General features: G+C 39.7%; 1 long non-coding RNA gene across 1 annotated transcript in view; it reads left to right on the top strand.

Moving 5' to 3' along the window:
* The window catches only part of LOC117003356, a 742,810-nt gene that overhangs the window by 49,089 nt on the left and 676,216 nt on the right, over positions 1-17,505 (top strand). Inside the window, exon 2 of the long non-coding RNA XR_004419500.1 lies at positions 610-710. This is a non-coding gene — a long non-coding RNA (uncharacterized LOC117003356). The remainder of the gene's footprint in view (positions 1-609; positions 711-17,505) is intronic.

Raw genomic sequence — 17,505 nt, 5'->3', positions numbered from 1 at the left:
TGTTGTTCATTAGCAGATCTAAAGCCCTAATCATCTAATAAGGGACTAATTTTCACATAATTTTAAAAACAATAAGTACGTTCATGTAGAAATTATTTGTGCTGCTTCTACCATTTAATTAACCAAATCACCAGAGAGGGAGAGTGTGAGAGTGATTATTTTCTATTAATCGAACTGAGAAATCTAAAGAAGAAATCCTAGTCAAAGCTCTTAACAATATTCGTTATAATAAGAAGATGAGTTTGAACTTGAAGTGCTGAAGGATATTGAACATTCTTACAGGGGAGTATGGGAAGGGTAAAGGCAAGACCAAGGTGACCAAAACACTCATCTATAATTTTGTAGAGACAAAAGATGAATTATGGTGTAGAAGGCAGTGACAGAGAATATACAAGAACCCAGACATAATTTGCATGCCCCTTGAAAAGAAGCATTTCTAAAGAAATATTAGTTAAAATTCATTGAAAACTGACCTTTAATACTTAATTTGCATGCAAATTTCTTGATTTCAGGAAGAGCAAAACCTGAACTGTTTGATTCAAATAATACTACAGTTCTCAGTATTAGTTGTTGTTAGGGTTAATGATCCTCTTTTCTCTCCATTTTCAGGTTTTTACCTGGAAAATGCTTGTTCCTCTGGTGAAATAAAGCAGTGATGGTTGAGGTTGAAGTCCTGCACCTCCCTCATGCATTTCCAGAGTACCTGGCAGGTAGGACTGATCATCAGAGATGGTATCAGAGAACTCTCACTCCTAAGGAGGAAATACCTTCTCTTGAAGAAGTCAGTATTACTGCAGACGGGATGAAATAAAGGTGTAACAAGACAAGGTTTTGATACAGTTTTAAAGCTGTGATTAAAATACTTCCACTTTGATACATTGTATGAACATTTTAAGAAAAGCAAATGTTCACACTTAATTTTTTAATAAGAAAGCAATTCTTCAGCTGCAGTGAAGGAGCAAAATCCAGAAAGCTGACACTGTGTCTCTGTGTATCACAAAAGTTCTAACACTTCCAACCATCGCCCCCTGATTAAATTACAGTAATTTCACGAGTATAAGGCACACCAGAGTATAAGGTGCACTTCCGGGAGTAGGCAAATTTCTGAAGTTTGTCCATATATAAGACGCACCGAACTATAAGGCGCACTTTTTTTTTTTTTGTAATGAGGATCTGCGCACAACAAAGTAACTAATTAGTAACGGAATTGCATGATCGCGGGGTTTGCTGGCAGGTGCTCAATTTGCAGACATTTTTTACAGATTGGCATAGCCTTTAAACGCAGCCCCAGGCGCCCTCCCCGGGGCCGGCTGGCACAACTGGTGCGGCTCGGCTTGGCTCCCGTGGCTCGGTGCTCCCACGGCGCCACTGCCCCTCACAGCTCGGCTCTTCCAGGTTAGCAAATTTCCGAACTTTGTCCATATATAAGGTGCTCCAGGGTATAAGGTGCACTTCTGGGTTTGGACCAAAATTTTAGTCAAAAGGGTTAGCCTTATACGCATGAAATTACTGTAATTAAATTCTTCTTAAGCATTATAAAATATATTGTGGGACTCAGCCATTCACTCAAGTTTCTGTCTCACTTTAAACAAGATACAGTTATGTTAAAACTTGAAAGACAGATGAAAAAATATAGTTCTGTGGTCCTAGTGCTGAACACACCACGGTGTGATGGGGGTGCTCTCAGGAGTAGGAGCTCTTGTAAAGGAGAGAAAGGTCTTTTCTGAGCTGTGCATCTTTACTAGCAATGTTTCTATTTCTTCCATGATCCTGGTTTACTGGTCCTTTGTAGAAGATAAATAGAAAGAGTCTGGAAATTATAAAAAAGAGGGGTAGAAATGGTGTGTGAGCAAATAGACTCCTCCAGTCAAGTGAATAATAACTCATAGTGTTGGCCCAGTTTTGCTGTAGTGGATGCAGTGAGAGAAAAAATAAGTAGAAAGGACAAAATAAGCTGAGAAACTGAGAATTTTATCTGGAGCAGTAAAAAGAAATCTCTAGTATGATCCTCCCTTGTGTGTAATTCCTTACATGCTGCTGCTGACAGTGGATTTCAGTAATAAATATTGTATCATCTGTTCTCCTCTTCTCTCTCAAATAACTGGAGATGCTTAGTTTTATGTCATTTGCCTTTTATAATTTTCTTGATTAATAATTTCATCACCTGTGTGTAGTTTCTGGTTTGCATTAGTGGATTTATCTATGATTTCATATGTCTTGTTACTGGATCTCATTTTTGCTTTGTTATGAGCATCAAAAATTAATGTAAAGATTTATTAGAGAAACAAATACTGATTGCATTTACCTTGGTGTCATTCTAACACTACTGTAGGATCTTTAAATGCCTGCCATTTTCCTTTCCTTGGTAATCACAGACAGTATATTTATTTTTATTTATTGAAGCTATTTGAAAGAATTAGTTAGTACTTGACTTTAAATGACTTTTTTATAAAAAGTACCAGATTGAGTCAGTAAAGAAAAAAAATGACCAGATGGTAACCTCAGTATCGAATAGAGATAAGTGTGAATCAAAAATGACGAATGTCCCAAATAATGAGGGCCATTTGAGAGTAAGATGATGTGTGCACTTTGTGGCCATGAATAATGCATCGATGTACCTCCTCCAGTAATCATGATGCATGAGTTCTCTATTGAAACTATCATGGGATCAGCTTTACAGGGGAATCAAGTGCTTTAGGTACCTTAATTATTTAGATCATGTATCTGAGAGAAGAAAAATGTTTGAATTTCATATTCCTGTTTTTGTCTTGGTGTCAAAGAAGGAGAAAGGTGAACTGAGGAGAAAATCCTCTGTGAGCTTCCCAAGCACAGTGCTGTGATGGCAAAGATTATTCTCTTGATTCCTCTTTTCCTTTTTACCCACCTAGATGGCAAACTCTTCAGCTCTGCAAATGAGTGAACTCAAGTTCAAGTTGGTAAAAACATCCTATCCCACCTCAAAGAAACTGTGAAAATCAATCTGTCCCACCTGTTATTCATAGTGTGAAAAGTTACACATGGAATTGCCATGGGGAAATCTCTCTCCAAAAGGACAAATCACAGCATTTTCCCTTCGGGGTTACCCACTTTCTTTGCCCTGAAACAAAGCCAAGAAAAAAGATGTTCCTTTCCTTAATTTTAATTTCTAGCTCTGGTAACAGAAAGAGGTGCTGAAGCACAAGGCAGCTGAATCAATGAGAAAGAAAATGCTGGTGCTGTCGAAGTGATTTGCCATGGGAGATTTGCTGCAACAGGAATGCTGCTTAGAGCTCAGCTTGTGAGGTTGTCGATTCTGCAGAAATTTCAGGTACAAGTCCTTACTGATTGTTCCTCTTATGCTTGCTTAAGCCAAACAGCCAACAGTTAGGCCTTCCTGGAAACAGAAATCAGAAAGTAGCTGACTTTGCTACTTGAAACAATAACTGTCTCAGAGGCACCTTTGCCCCCATTGTCCCCTGTAACCTCTGCACTCTTGTTTTTCCTCTTTCACAGGTAGTAGTTGTGTTGTTCTGTTCTCTTAGGAATGTTCAGCAGAAGTGTAGGAACACGCTGAAGTGGTTTGTAGAATCCTTTGGAAACAGTGAATTATTTGCCTATTATCAAAAATTTAATGCTCTCATCTAGCTCAAAACCTCAAAACTCACTCACAAAGATGTCACTAAACAAGTCTTCCTCAAGGAAAATCTCCCCATAGGACTTCAGCAACATGCTCAGTCTAGAACTGGTTTTGTTCAAATTCTTTCTCATAATTATTAGCAATTTGAGGGCACTAAGCTTGTCACTAAGAAATATTAAATATCTGTTGCCAGTTCTCTTTTTTCAGGTAAATTTATGTTAGAGAAATTTTTGTTAGTATGTTCACATTAAGTGATGAGTTCATTTCCACCCAGGTGAACCTTATCACCTGTCTGGGTACTGCACCTGGTGCTGCACAGCTCTGCAACTGGTGCTGGACAGTGACCAAATCTGCCACTTTTGAGGAGCTTTGATTCCTCCCGTTGTTGCAATGAGCTCAAGCTTAGCAGTGGACAGGCTCTAATGATGAAATGCAGTTACTTACAACACTAATTTACATAATGGAATACAGTTACAAAAGTTAAAGAACAAATTGCAGCCTTAAGATTATTGTGAGACATACCAATCGTATTTGTTGCTATAAAACCCCAGCTAAATTGCAAGGCTGGCTAATTGCCTTGTGCAGCCTCCCCTTTGTCTGGCTGTGCACTGAGTTACAGCTCCCCTGCTCTGACCATTAGCCATGGCTGTTAAACCGTCTGAGGGTTAAATATGAGACCAGCTCACAGAATCTGCTATAGGGAGCTTTTTTTTTTCTTTCCAAGCTCAGTAGTGTGAGGTTTTTCCCTTCCTCTCATGCCCTTTAAGCCCTCAGACTGAGTGTGTGACGTAGAATACAAAAGTGGGAACTACAGCATTTCCTCTCCTCTTCTTCTGTCCTATCCTTTATTACCATTTCTATTAAGTGTATTAATTAACACTTTACCTTAGGCTTCAAACTCCAGTCTTCCATTGCAGCTTTTGAAGACACATTTTGGTAAAGCTTTATATCTCGTATCATACGAAATATTAAATATATGCTCTGCTTAATAGATTTGTTCTTTTTGAGCATCATGTAGAAACAAACAGATGGTAAATCTGGGAACTGGATGTTTCTCTTGGGTAATACTTTGCTTCTACTTCACTATTAATATTAGGGTCCCTAGTGATGAGCCTGCATTTTTCAGTGTACAAGGACAAGTTATCCTCTAGAAATAATAGCGGGAAAATTACCAAGAATCTAAGAGGAAAAATTTCTCTGCACATTTTATTTAAGGCTTGTTGGACTCATGCCATGTGCATGAGTTGCAACTGAAATTTTAAAAAGCCAGGATCATTTCAGGATACTTGCAGTTCTTACTAAAATAACAGCAATATAATTTCATGGTTTGGAGCCTTCACTGATCACAAAAAGAGTTTCCTTTTATCTACACAATAGTGTAATTGGCTTAGGGCATTGGTGGGGAGGTATCATCCCCACACAAGACAACAGGTAGCACACTATTAACTGACATGGGACTGAAGGGACAAGTGGACTAGCCTGATGTAATACTGCTTGTAGACTTTGTGCTGATGTAGCGACATATTCGTGAGACTCAGATTTTCTGTGCTGATGTTTTACTCTTGCCACAGTATCAGAAGAACTGAATTGTAATTCTGGGGCTTTTAATTTGTTTGTTTGTGAGACTCAGAAACATTAATCCCCATCTCTGACTGCTTCCTGAGCACCATAATCTAAACTCATTTGGAGTACCAGGAGTTATAAGATCTGTCCTCCTCTGCTACTCTGGAAAACTCATTAATTAATTAATTAATTAATTAACTCATCTGTCAGCAGGGAACAGGAGCAGGGCTTTTTTAATATGGCTAGAGGTGTAAATAAACAAGTTAATCTGCTACATCACCTAATTAAATTCTGTAGTTAACACACAGCTAAATCAAGGAACCTCTATAATATATGCAGTAATATTTTTATGCAAAAATTACCCCAAACATTTTCCTCATGCATCTGAGGCTTATTTAAACCATATATCACATATTCTTCTTTCTGCTTCTCTCAGTTGCTTTGATTTTAGAAAATGCAGTTCACCCAGAGGAAATCTGCCAGACTCCTGTACATACAAATGGCTGCGATGCCTGGCCTTGAGTGTAGCACCTGGCATAGAATACCTTCCAGCTGCCCAGAGGAAGCCAGAGCCTCTTGCATCTCCTCTGACTGCTGCCATTCTTCATGCTGGTTCCAAGAGTCCTCCTCCAGCTGTCCCTCTGCTGCCACGTTCAGAAGCTGACACGCAGCTGAACTGCTACACATTTTCGAAATGAGCACAAACTTGGACTTCATGGTACTTGCAAAATAATTCAGTGGACAGGGAGGACTTAGTTCAAGTGCTGACATGTCTTTGTAAGAGCAGCAAAGCAATTTTCCCTCCCTGTAATCCAATCAACCACAAAAATAATCAAACTAGAAATATAAACCGAAGGTACAGCTGAAAGAAATATTCCATGGCTTACATGCCACTATTTATTTGCTTTAAACTCCAAAGCATGGTTTTTAAAACACTTTTGAGATAGTCCAGCATTGCTGTACAGCAATTTAGAAAAATCCAAAAGGGAGAATGTATTAATGGCTTAAAGGCTAATGACATGTTTAGTCTATTGAGCTGTGTCAGGCTGCTGTTAATGCTTTGTCCTGCAGCAATTGAACACATCCTTCATGCCAAGGCCCAAACTCCCAACCCACTGGTGCTTCTGTTGATACTGTCAGGGAAAAGGTTTTGCCCAAGATCATGCCAGAATGATGCAGGAGACATAAGGAGAGGAGTGTTTAAACTGAGGTATATATCACCCAAAATAATATGGAAGAAAGAAAAAAGCAAATTTCAAAATTCCCGTATTGACCGTGGTTTACACAGTACATTATCAAGACAGGGTTTCTGTTTCACAGGGATAGTGAGAAACACATGTAATTCACTTTTCATCAGTATGCATGTTTTGAAAGTGCAAACTGACTGTTCAATATATATATATATATAAACTGCCCTATCTTTATTTTCTTTTCATCTTCATTCTTAGCGTTCTTAACAAAAAAAAGAAAGAGGAGTTTCTAATTAAAAATTAAAATGGAGTGTCACATATCAGAGGTTAAGAATCTAGCAGGTTTGCTTCACCGATGTACATTTCTATGAGCCTGTATTAGGTGCTAATGGCACACGTCACTAGATGCATTAAGGCGTCTAAATCTCTTCGATATGTCTATTTGTATATCTTTAAAATATTGATCATGAATTTCATTAGAATAAGTGACACTATCTAAGTAGTGGTTTATTGTCTGTTATTGAGGGCATTTTTAATGTGGGGTTATTAAAACAATTTAACACGAACTTTTCAGCAGGTTTGATAACAGAGCTATAATTTTTAATCTCATGTAGTTCTTTATCCTCTCCTCTATTTCTTGGCTATAAAGGAAAACTTCAGTGGTACTGTCAACAGCTGAATTCTTTGAATATCCTTGAATCTCTAATATCAATAATATTTCCCATGTCATAAGCTCATTGTGGTTTTAATTTGAATCACTTGTCAATAGCAATTTAAAAATTTTTAATTGGTTGTTCTTAAGATACATCGATACATCTAGAGACATTATGAAATCTCCATTGTTTTGGTAATTCTTTGGTTTTGAGAATGTCGTAGTAGCTGATGGTATAATTAAAAGAGCTGGTTTTTATCCTGTGGGTCTCTGGAGATCAGTTTCACTTGTCAATCTACCTGTGGTGGAACTGAGCTTTGGACAATGACTTTTGCAGCTGTACATCATGATGCTTTTTCAAATCATTATTCTTGGGTACAGAATTAAAAGTAGCTTCTTATAGTTGCTCTTTATAAGAAAACTTGTCTTTCAGTCGTAATCTCATGTCCAAAAGCATTGTGGTCTTTTTATCAGCAATTTCCTTTGATTTTAATGATCAGAAAAACTGAACATAACATTTGCACTGAACTTCTGCAAAACATATGGATTACAGAATAAACTATTCAGCCCCTCTGAAGGGATGTATAGTTATTATGCTGCTGAGGAGAGAGCATAAATAAGCCAATAAAAGGGGAAAGGAAAGATGGTATTTCCCCTAAGAGGCTATAGTTGGTCAGGTTCAAATTTGCAAGCAAATGTGCAGGATTCTGTTCATTAAACCCCTCTGGAGCAGGACTGCAGCTTTCTATTTTGTCACGTCAGAATAGATGCTAGGCAGACTTGCCTGAATACAATGCATGTGTCCTTTCAGATATTCCATCTATCTGTCATTTCAGTTTGAGTTTGGATGGCTGACTTTTGATTATTGTACAGGTCTGATGTGTGCTTGTAAGAGCTACACACGCAGCCCTCATTGCTCCGTGCAGTGATAGTCATCTCTGTGCCCAATAAGTGCTGCTGGGATTCCTGAAGTCAGCGGGCTCATTTCTTTCATGACACAGCAAAGAGCTCATTAGGAGTTTTGTAAACTACCTCTGTAAGTTTTAACACCTCCAACCATGATAATATGGCCTGGTTATTATTCTGACATCACTTTTTGCCACTGTAGAGTGTCTAGCTTCCCAAGGCAAGGGGGGGTGGATCAGATACAGGGAGTCCAGATTGCACCGTGCTTCAGCAAAACTCCCCATGTGATCTAAGGAGAGGGACATCTGTGGCAGCAGCACAGGAAGTTGTTCATCCATTTTTTCTTGTGGTGGTAGCAGCTCAGATAACAGCTAAATCTGTGAGAACAGTCACTGAGGACATTACGGAAGACAGAGTGATGAAGCTCTGGCCTTTGTTTACACATCTTGGGACTCATTCTGGGAAAAAAAACAGTTTTCATGTTTGCTGTGCAAAAATACAGAATGCTATGGATTAAAAAAACATTAAAAGATCAGCTTTCTTAAACAGCTGAACCCACCACTAAAATTTCTGAGATGCAGACAGATACCAAATCAAAATGGAGTTAGGTGTTTAGACATCAGAGGAGTTGCAGTTTTGCCTAGAATTTGCATGGTATTGGAGTAAATGAGTCTTTTGCTATTATCTAGGATCAGATAATAGTTCTCTCCAGCATGTCATGTAAAATGGAAGTCAGCATGTGTTGCTACTCTCCCTCCCTAGAGTCATTCCCTTTTCTAGTGGAAAACATTTGGTATCCTCTAGGAGGCGTGCTGATTGGAAAAATACAATATAATCAATGAATTTACAGTTGTACAATTATCATTGTACAATTCCCTAAGACTGTCAGGTTTCTCCATGCTCATTTCCATAAAGTGTTTGACCTCTTGACTTATTAGAAATGTCTAAAAAGGGATTTTATGGTTTGAGGTATTTAGGTGGAAGAACAATAGTCTATCATTTCCAAAAAACAGTATTGCATTTGATGTGTATACTCTTAATTCACAGGATTACTTTCAGTAACACTATACATTGCATAAATAATTTATACAGTATAGTTGTATAGAATTCTGAGGAATTTAATATACAGTAATTTCACGATTACAAGCTGCACCTGATTATAAGCCACACGTCCGGGTGTTGGGGCAACGTTTAGGTCTTCGTCCATATATAAGCCACACCTGATTATAAGCCGCACTTTCGTTCGCAGCAAGGATGCTTGCACAACTTTCACAAAATTGTCAATTAGTAACAGAATCACGGGATCGTGGCGTTTACTGGCTCGGCTTGGGGCCGGGCAGGCTTGGATCAGCCCCGCTTTTCCCACGCCGGGGCCATGCAGGCTCAGATCGGGACCGGGCGGGCTCAGATCGGCTCCGCCTTTCCCCCGTCGGGGCCATGTGGGCTCCCATCAACTCTGCTGCCTCCCTGCTGGGCCCGTGCAGGCATGGATTGGGGCGTTGTGGGCGGGGATCAGCCCCGCCACCTCCCCGCCAGGGCCGGGCAGGCTCAGATCGGCCCCGCTTTTCCCACACCAGGGCTGGGCGAGCTCGGATCGACTCAGGGCCGGGTGGGCTCGCACTTCCGGGTTGGCAAATTTCTGAACCTCATCAATATATTGGCCGCGCCTGATTATAAGCCGCACTTCCAGGTTCAGACCAAAATGTTAGTCAAAATGGTGCGGCACATAATTGTGAAATTACTGTAATTAGGTCTGTTGTGTGGAAAACCTTGTACATGAAAAATTTAAGGCAGAATTCAGCATCTAGCTGTGAAGCTGATGTGTGTTCTTCAAGATTCTCAATTGGAAGACTGCATTTTTGTGAGAAACACTGTGAGAACAGTGTTGCTAATAAAAGGAGACATTCTAGTAATATCACTGGATTTTGTGCCTTCACAGATTTGCTTGAATGCTTTGGGCTAAATTTGGATGTAATTGTTCACAATGCCCTCAAATTTGTATTATAAGATACATTCAGTCATATATTTAGTGAATAGTCATTTGATGGATGCTCAGTAATTTTACACATATTGGTGAAGGGGAGAGGAGGAGTGGAAAAAACTGCTGGAGAAAATAGCCAAAGGAGGAAAAAGAAGTACAGTAATTTCATGATTATAAGACGCACCTGATTATAAGCTGCACTTCCGGGTGTTGGCAACTTTTCGTTCTTTGGCCATATATAAGCCGCACTGGATTATAAACTGCACTTTCATTCGCAGCGAGGACCTGTGTGCAACAAAGTAACAAAATAGTAACAATTGTGCGATCGCAGAATTTACTGGCAGGTGCAAACCTTTTTCACGGATCAGGGTAGCCTTTAAACGCAGCCTAAAAACTAAAAAAAATAGAGAGAAAAATCACTCACTTTTATTAAATCTGCTGGCTCTGCTCTCGCCCAGGTGAGGGGAGGATGTGGCCCAGGGGGGCGAGGGCAGCAGGGCTGGATGGGCTGGGGACCTGCTGCCCTGAGCTGTCAGAAGCGGTGGGGGCTGCAGGCGGGAAAGTTTCCTGGTGAGCGGTGGAGCCCCCCCGAGTGCCGCGCCGGCCCACCCTGGTGCTGGGGTGGCCCCAGTGCCGGGTGGGCCCCGCTGCTCGCTGGCCAGGCCGGTGCCCTGCCCGGGGTGGGAGTGCAGAGTCTGGGCCCGCTGGTGTCAGGAGCTGCAAGCCTCAGCGTGCCAGCAGCGCCGCACGGCCCCAGGCGTGGGTCGGGCGGGGATGTGGCGGGTGGTGCGAGGGATGGTGGGGTCGGCGGGGCTCTGCGGCTCTTGCGGCTTGCACTTCCGGGTTGGCAAAACTCGTAACTTCGTCCATATATTGGCCGCTCCTGAGTGTAAGCCGCACTTCTGGGTTGGGACCAAAATTTTAGTCAAAAGGGTGTGGTTTACATTTGTGAAATTACCGCAATTGAGAATGAGATGGTGAGAGATATAGGACTCCCAAAATAGCATTGCTTCAAAGGCATTTCTGCTTGATGGGTCTTCATGGCTGGGCAGTTGTTCCTCTTGCTGTTCTGCTCTGGCACAGCAGGGGCTGGTAATTGCAGAACAACCTTCCCTTCCACTTCCTTTTGTTTCTTGCAGATCTGTGCTGTTTTGGCCTGGGGTAGAGTAATTTGCTTCCCAGTAGTTGGTATGGGCTGTGGTTTGGATTTGGGCTGGGAACAGTGCTGATAGCACAGGGTTTCAATATTGCTCTCACAGAGCTGAGGTCTTTCCTGCTCCTCACCCCACCTCACCAGTGAGCAGGATGGGGATGCTTGAGGACCTGGAAGGGGGCTGACCCAAGGGAAATTCCAGACCTCATGGTATCATGCTCAGCATGTAAAACAGGGAAAAAAGAAGGAAGTGGAGGGACATATGAAGTGGTGGCTTTGTCCTTCTCAGATCCTGTTCCATGGGGTGAAGCCCTGCTTTCCTGTGCATGGGTGAACACTTGTCTGCCCTTAGAAAGTGGTGAATGAATTCCCTGTTTTGGTTTACTTGTTTATGCAGCTTTTGCTTTGCCTGTTAAACTGTCTTTATCTCAATCCATTGCTTTTTTGCCGTTTAATCTTCTCATTGTCCCACAAGTGAGGGGAGTGAGCAAGGGGTTCTGTGGGGCTGTGGTGACAGCTGGGGTTAAAAAGCAACAGTATTTCACTAAAATATGCCAGTGAATCATAGAATCATAGAATATTCTGAATTAGAGGAGACCCAGGGTCGTCGAGTCCAACTCCTGGCCTTGCACAGGACAACCCAAGAGTCACACCTTGTGCTAAAGAGCATTTTCCAAATGCTTCTTGAAATCTGTTTATAGATTTTTTTATGTGTTGAGGAAAATTGGCACATGCTTTCTTCTCCCAAGGGAAGAAAGGTAAAACCAGAGATATTTCAAAATATTCCAGTGTTTATATCTCAGTGAAATATCAGGTGTTTAAAGCATTCTTTTCAATAACAGACCAAAGCTTAAGAAGTTATTGTTATAATTGTATGAAAAATTCTAAGATTGCTTCATTGAAAGCATCATAAATTTTGTAGTTAATACCACAGGAATCATAAGAGGCACTAACCTTTGTAGTCAGTTGGAGATAGAACAATTTAATGCCTTCTTTTTTTCTGTGGACTCAGTAAGGGCACTTATCCTACGATAAATTAAGCTATGCTTTCCTATGTTGCCAGCTGCAATAAAAATGAAGAGGCCATCATGTACTCTGAAGTAATCAGCCCTGGAGTTTTTGTGACCTTTTGTTCCCAATGGAAAAAAATCCAAACAAACCATCACAACTTTCAAATGTGGGCATTTGAATAATCTGAATACCTTAAAAAATAAAAGAAAGAAAGAAAGAGCATTTTGAATGAACAGAAGGATTTGTTTTGACTTATTTTATTAGCTATAGCTAATGAGGTATAGCTAGTCAGTTTCTGGAGTTCTCATACTGTAATGAAGTAATGAAGGTACTTTATTTTAAAAAAATCAATCAAAAGAAAGTCTATGCACTGTACTAGTCAGAAAAAAAACCAGTTCTTTCTGGTTTTTATTAATTCACCATGCATTCTTTAAATTGTTCAAGTTAGAATTTTAATGTTGTGAGTTTTTTTACTATATACAAACCTTTTTCCCATATCTGCAAAAACTGTGACTGAAAAAGATAATGAAAGAAATTTGCCCAGCATATCTAATTACATTAATTATAGTGCTACAAAACAAAGTAAAAGGTATTTTAGTATCATAATGTCTTAATAAAAATGTCTTAACTGTGTGTTACCTTAATAACTGCAATCTTGGCAAGTTCTCCCAAGAACGAACATCCCTTCCCTGATATCTGAATTAAATTAGGCTGAACAGTTTGGTAAGGTGATTAAGGAGGGTTTTTTGCCTATGGTAATTTTGTGTTTGCAGACACAACTTTAACATAGGCATGCACTTGTGTAACTGGAGCCCCAAAATATATACATCAACAACTGATCAATTTAGAGTTTGCTACACTACTCGTGGAAAATCACTAATAGCAGACTTCATGGCTAAGAGAGAGAGAGATGAGAACTTGAGTATTAAATTTGATTTTAAAGCAATGAAGACTGGAAGAGCTGTGTACAAGCAATAACAAGAATAATTTCATTTCTTCTTTTATATATTTTCTTCAATGCAGTTAGATTTTATTTTCTTCTGCATATCCAAGTGCTAGTGTAAAGTCTCTTCTGGGCTTTAATCAGAACAGAGACATACCTCCAATGAGGTTTGTTTCCCTCAGAGCAGTGTGAAGCAGTTCAACTTTTTATGGAGCTACTCAGACACCTTTTGTAATACTGAACCTTGATAACTTTGAGGGCTGATCACTTGGAGGATTCATTACCTCAGTGTGAAGGGGTAGTTACATCACCAGCTCTGTCATAGCTGGCCTCACCCAGCAGTGTGTCAGAGGTTTGGTGTTCAGCTGTTCCTTCCTTTGGTCATTGCTGTGTTTATTGCCAGGGAGAGGTCATGACCAGTTCAGTTGTTGCTCATTTTACCGTGTTTTTTATTACAGATTCAAGCTGTAGGTCTCCTAATGTGCCTTAATATTTGGCATACTACTTCGAAAATTGTATCATTTGGATATACATGCACTGGGGGTTAAAAATGTGCCTCAGCTTTGTAATGACTGAGGGGTTTTGAAGCTACTGCTGTCTGTTTATTACAGGTTTGCAAGGCAGGCAAATGGGCTGTAGCACTGTATCAGATTTTAGACATTTTAGGCACATGAAGAAAGGAACAGAGTAATCAGAGCCAGCTCAGAGGATGGAAGCAGATATGATCAGTGAAAATATGATCTCCCAGAAAAGATTGATAGAGCTGGGCTTGTTTAGATGGCAGAATACAACTGACGAGAGAGGATCCCAGTCTTTAAAAGGAATAAAGGTTATCACGAATAGGAAAGTAATGAATTGTTCTCCATGTCCATTGCAGGATAGGGGATAGGACACTTTTCAGTGAGAGAGCTTTAGATTGGACATCAGGAAAGAGAAGCAACCAAAACCACTTTACTCACTGTAACAATAGTTGAGCACTTGGATCTGTCACCATGGGATGCTGCAGCCTTTTCCACACACTGGAGATTTTCAAGAACAGAGTAAGGAAACAACTGTCAGAAATCATTTTAGTGTAGCTTATCCTGCCCTTTTGAGGGAGATGGATTTTATGACCGCCTAACGTCTTGAGGTACCTTCCTGTCCTACAGTAGAAGATTTAATGAATTTAACTTTCTTTTTAATTACAAAAGTGTATTTTCTTAAATGAACATTGCTATCAAATTTGCTTTCTCATGGAATATGTGGAAATATTCTCAAAATATATTCCTAAATTATTTCTAAGGCATTGCTAAATTATAATCTAAACTATTAACCTTTTTCTCTCTCTGCTCCCCTTTTAAAAAACATTATTATACTATTTTCTTTCAGTTTTGCCTCTGAGAAATGGAAAGCAAGGAGAAAAATTGTAAACATTAACTGTTTGCTCCTCTGTCAGCTGTAATTGCTACACAAAATAGTGTCTTGATTCCTTTATGCAGATAAGATCCAAGAAATAAATTAGATTTTTAATTCCAATTCAATTAAAATATTTCAATCAGTCATAGTTCTACCATTTAGCAAGTGTGTCACTCTACAACCTGAATTCCAATCTTGATTTTTTAATTAATAAATAATATTTGGCTTTTCCTTTGGAATTCAATGTTAACTAAGGTATCCAAAGTAAAGCATTTAAACAATATCCGGGCTTTCCATAGCTTAGAAAGCCAAACCATTGTGGCTGCAAATTCAACAAATTTTCAGTCTTTATGCAGAGAGTGAATGCTGTGAATTTTTATCTAGAGACTGCAAAGAATTTAAAAGAACATTAAAAAATACATATAGTGACTACATAGAAAGTAGCCTAATAGCCATCATCAGTGATAATGCTGGGATAAATATATCACATTCAGCATGAAAATCTTCTTTGTGTTTGTATGGGTACATTTAAAGAGTTCTCTCTTGCATTGCTCTCTCCATGCGGCTGGAGCCATGGGGAGTTTTCTAGGGGCAAAAGCTTGTTCTAAAAGAGCAGAAAGGATCCCAGCTCAGCTGTGGAGTGGCACTGGCCTATGGAATGGCATTGGGCTATAGAATTGCCCTGGGATACGGAATGGCACTGGGCTACGGACTGGCAATAGGCTGTTGAGTGGCAATAGGCTGTTGAGTGGCACTGGGCTGTAGAATGGCACTGAGCTATGGAATGGCACAGGGTTATGGAATAGCACTGGGCTGTGGAATGGCACTGGACTATGGAATGGCACTGAGTTATGGAATGGCACTGGGCTGTGGAATGGCACTGGGTTATGGAATGGCACTGGGCCATGGAATAGCACTGGGTTATGGAATGGCACTGGGCTGTAGAATGGCACTGGGTTATGGAATGGCACTGGGTTATGGAATGGCACTGGGCTATGGAATGCCACTGGGTTATGGAATGGCACTGGGTTATGGGATAGCACTGGGCAGTGGAGTGGCACTGGGCCATGGAATGGCACTGGGTTATGGGATAGCACTGGGCAGTGGAGTGGCACTGGGCTATGGAATGGCACTGGGTTATGGGATAGCACTGGGCAGTGGAGTGGCACTGGGCTATGGAATGGCACTGGGTTATGGGAGGGCCCTCTGTGACAGTGAAGGCGTTTCCTACCATTATTTTAGAGGGTTAGAGGCCTTTCATATCATTCATACAAGCCAGACTGATTGTCAGATCTGGTTCCTTACCTCTCTCCTAAATTATTGTTACTGATCATATTTATGCAGAAATATATTAGGAGTAAAATTAATGGAGAAGGGAACTTACAGCCAATGATGTGAGCTAGCTCAACTGCTCATTCCACTCTGTACTTTCATTCCTTATCTATCCTCTCTAGAGGTGAATTCTCGATGGTTTTTTCTTCAGTGCAGGGTAGAAACTTTACAAGTAATTTTAGCAATCTATGTTTCAGATATGCCTTCCATTCATGTTTGAAAAAGACATTGAGTTTTAAATTTCTCTTGCGTCTATCTTGGTATTTGGTCTAATTACGACTTCTATGTAACAATAATATATGGATAAAATATGTGTACCTACATACCAAGAGTTGCATTAATAGCCATTCCATCTTAATGAAAAGTTACCTATTTGGTAGGCAGAATGTGCAAAATGTTATATTTTGGAGAAAAATATCCTAATTGTCAGGATATATTCAATATGGGGCATAGGATTGTGTTTGCACATTTTGATTTGAAGATCGAGAAACCTTTTCTGGAAAGGGCAATAGAGGACTTCTTCTTCCATGATTACTTTATGAAATATTGTGCTCAGAAATGAAGTGTGAATGCACACACATACAGAGCAGGTAAAATTTTGCCTATAAAAGCACACTGGCCTTTATATACCAAGTTCATTCTTTTTACACTTGATTCCATCTCCTCCTTCTTTTCACAGCTTTAATGAAAAGGGAAACTAATGAAAAATGTTTGCAGCCCTGATTATAGAGCACTGAGCAGAACAAGCTCTGAGCATATGCACATATGAATCACAGCTCAAATGGATCTTTGCTCATGTGGCTTAATACAGGTTGTGATTTGTGATATCAGGAAGGGCTAGAAATAATTTTTAATAAATTACATTGCAGTGCACTTCAAATCGGCTGGTAAAAAACAAGTCAAGTGTTCTGCTAGCCGGTTTTTATCCCTGTTATTATGGAATGCTTTAGGAGGCTTTCTTTTATTCATACCAGTTGTGTGGTTTAATTTAAAAGTAATACCAAACATCCAACTTTCTCCCTTCATGTTAAAAGAGTGCTATTTGAATATGAAGTGAATTCAGTTATTGGTTGGAGACACAGAGTATAAATAAGCCTTGTCATTGCATCTCTGATGATTTCTGATTTAAATGGCTTTTCATTAAATATGAAATATCCAAATTACCAAATCATTCTTTGTTGCATTATAAACCATTTTATAGTACTTCTCCAGCATCTTATCTCCTAGTTGCAGGATGTTTGTGGATAATGTTGCCTTCGTGTTAGACAAGCAGACAATAATTTGATTGTTCTGTTTGCTGTGTTGTGCAGAGCAGTACTTTAAAACTGAAACTCTTTCATGTTTTGTGCTGTGACAAAGTCTATTGCTTTTATTTGTTGGTACATTGGAAAGCTTCAATATTATTGCTGTAGATATTTTTCTTCTTTTTAAGTTTTTCCTTGCAATCAGTTTGATAGATGAACATGGTGTAGCCCTTGTAGTAACACACCTGCTGGATCAAGAGTGGGGAATCTCACATTACCCAAACTTGCTCCTCAAGCAATCACCAGATGCAGAGAGGATGTTAAAGATGGGTTCCAGTATGAGGTAGCAGGCAGAAGTAAATCAAGGGTTGTTAGTCCTGTTGTCATTATAGGTTCTGATTGATATGATTTTTCTAAGGCAAGATAATTATACTCTTCATGTCTTTTGAGATGAAAAAGTATACTGAAGAATTTTTAATGTATATTTTCTGTGTCAAACTAAAGGTACTTGAGTGTTGC

This window comes from Catharus ustulatus, chromosome 15, assembly GCF_009819885.2.
Source record: "Catharus ustulatus isolate bCatUst1 chromosome 15, bCatUst1.pri.v2, whole genome shotgun sequence".
In the NCBI taxonomy this organism is placed as follows: Eukaryota; Metazoa; Chordata; class Aves; order Passeriformes; family Turdidae; genus Catharus; species Catharus ustulatus.
Note: the sequence above shows the minus strand (reverse complement) of the source record. Positions and strands in the feature narration are given on the sequence as shown.